This window comes from Capsicum annuum, chromosome 5 (genome assembly GCF_002878395.1).
Source record: "Capsicum annuum cultivar UCD-10X-F1 chromosome 5, UCD10Xv1.1, whole genome shotgun sequence".
Lineage (NCBI taxonomy): Eukaryota > Viridiplantae > Streptophyta > Magnoliopsida > Solanales > Solanaceae > Capsicum > Capsicum annuum.
The window spans coordinates 113576133-113578589 of record NC_061115.1 but is presented as its reverse complement, the minus strand read 5'-3'; positions in this window follow the sequence as shown (position 1 = coordinate 113578589).

The window sequence follows — 2457 nt, the reverse complement described above, 5'->3', positions numbered from 1 at the left end:
ATCGGTGGAACTCTAGAAAGGCGATCAGGAACTATACCTCTAGACCAGGTCTAGACCCCATAAGCAGTACGTGTCCCATCAGTATTGTCCTTAAGTAGGATAAAAGAGTTTCCATGAGCTTCAGATCATCTGGGGGCATGATCTGAAAATCAAACACATGGGAATTAGAGAGACTAAAGACCTCAAACTCTATAGCTTAAAATAAGACAACAAGAAAGGAAAATATTCCTAAATGCCTCGTAGCCTCTCCATTATAAGTATGACGTGATACACACCCATAAATGATACTATACTCGACACGACTTTATTGGACACCCAATGACACCAAACCTAGGATCTGATACCACCTTGACGTAACCCAAACTAGTGCCTGGCCTTATCGGGTATTTTAAGTCCCACATGAATCGAAGATCACTCCTTGCACCTAACTAACCCAAACCCAATACACCTCAAAGTCGGATGAATTCCAAATATATAATAAGATAGCATGCAATAGCTTAAGAAAATTTCAATGCATGTCCATGGACAACCACCGACGATCAGCCAAATTATCATTCGATACCATCCAATAACCATAATAGTCCAAACAAAGCTTTTTAAAGAGTGAACCAAAACTGACTATGACTAAACTGTGGGATATGCCCCCAACTATAGCCAAAAATAATATCCAATAGTCTATAACTCAAAAGGAAAACATAAGCCTAAAATAGAGCCTTTTATAGCATGAAGCTCACCACTTCAAGTCGACTCTCGATTATTCCACAATCACTGAGCAAGAGAAGTAGAAACATGGTCAAATTCTGCATTGCATGGGGATACAATATCCGAAGATAGTTAGCAGGGTGAACGCTAGCATGTAACTCAATAATAAAGATAAAATAATGTTGTCAATTCAAATCAAATCAATCAATACACAATAACCATATGCAAATACATATATACTTATCATGTCGGGATAGAGAATATGATTTGGTATGTACTTTAAAATCTTAACCTTCAACTGTCATATGATAGTACCCTTAGGCTATATGGGCCCCAACTCTCACCCCCTGTTCGAGCATCAGTGCGTGTAGCCTCACAAACTGGAGAATAATCTCATATATATGCATACGGGGGACTCAAACCTACCAACATATACTAAGGTGACTTAAGAACCCGATCATGTAATGATTACGGGGGACTCAAACCTCCCTAATCATGAAATAATAATAAGGGGGACTCGAACCTCCCTGGTTACTTTAACCCCTACATCGATAAATGCATTTCCAGTGTTGGTCACCCAAATCTCCATTTTTACGACTCAGCTACACAACCCTTATTAGAGCCCAACTAAAACATTTATCACACAATTCCAATCATGAACCATATTTCACATTAAGGCATACATTATTTATATCATCATACCAACTATACTTGTAAGGTAACAACAATATGTCAAGATAGTTTTCCATTAACTTGGGGAAAATAACTCCTTTTGTTCATTAATACAAAGTGGGGGAACACTGATTCTCTTTGTTTATTAAACCACGCCATTGTATTTTCAAATGTCTCTTTATATCATGCAATAGTTCATGACTAGTTCAATTTTATAAATTCCCACCTTTCTTATAACTCAAAACCAATTTCACACTATGAGTTGGGGTCATAACCATTTTAAAAGTCACAGTTTGAGAAAATCACAATTCCCTAATTCATCTACCATACCCATGCCCCCACAAGTTCAAAACCATATTAAAAGCATGATAATCACAATTAAATTATGGGAAAACATTGTTCAACAATAAATATTCAAAACTCACAACCATTGTTTTCAAAACCAAAAAAATTTCATATGAATAACACTTTAATACATATGCTTTTTAAAAAATTAAAAATGAAGGAAGAGTTATATGCCTGAAATAGTAAGATGTACAGAGAGAAATCACCCTTAAAAGCCCTAATCGATCAACCTCTTGAAAACCCTAAGTGTTCTTGACCTTGGGAAATTTAAGAGTGTTGATAATTTACTTTGATTTGTTTCTGAGTGATAATGACACCCTAATGATGTTATAAGATGTGGTTTTCAAGTTGGGTAAGAAGGAAAATTTCTAGAATGCCCTTAACTTAAAAGTTGAAAAAAGGTTGTCTTTGACTAAGAGTCAACCATCGACTCGTAACCGCTACTTATGACTCGTCACCACGAGTCGTAACCAGGGCAGAACCACCAAAGAACCCAACACTACTAACCTTATTACTCATCCACAAGACTCGTAATGGGACCCTACGACTTGTAGGGCCCAGTCGTAATTAATACAGAACCTATTTGGCTTATACACTGGACACCCTACGATTTACACCCCATGACTCATAGCAAATCCCTATAGCTCATAGTAAGACACTCATACTCAGAGTAAAATCATGGTACAAACTTACATGATTTTGTTATTACTTATCCCAACGACTCATCAGGACACCCTA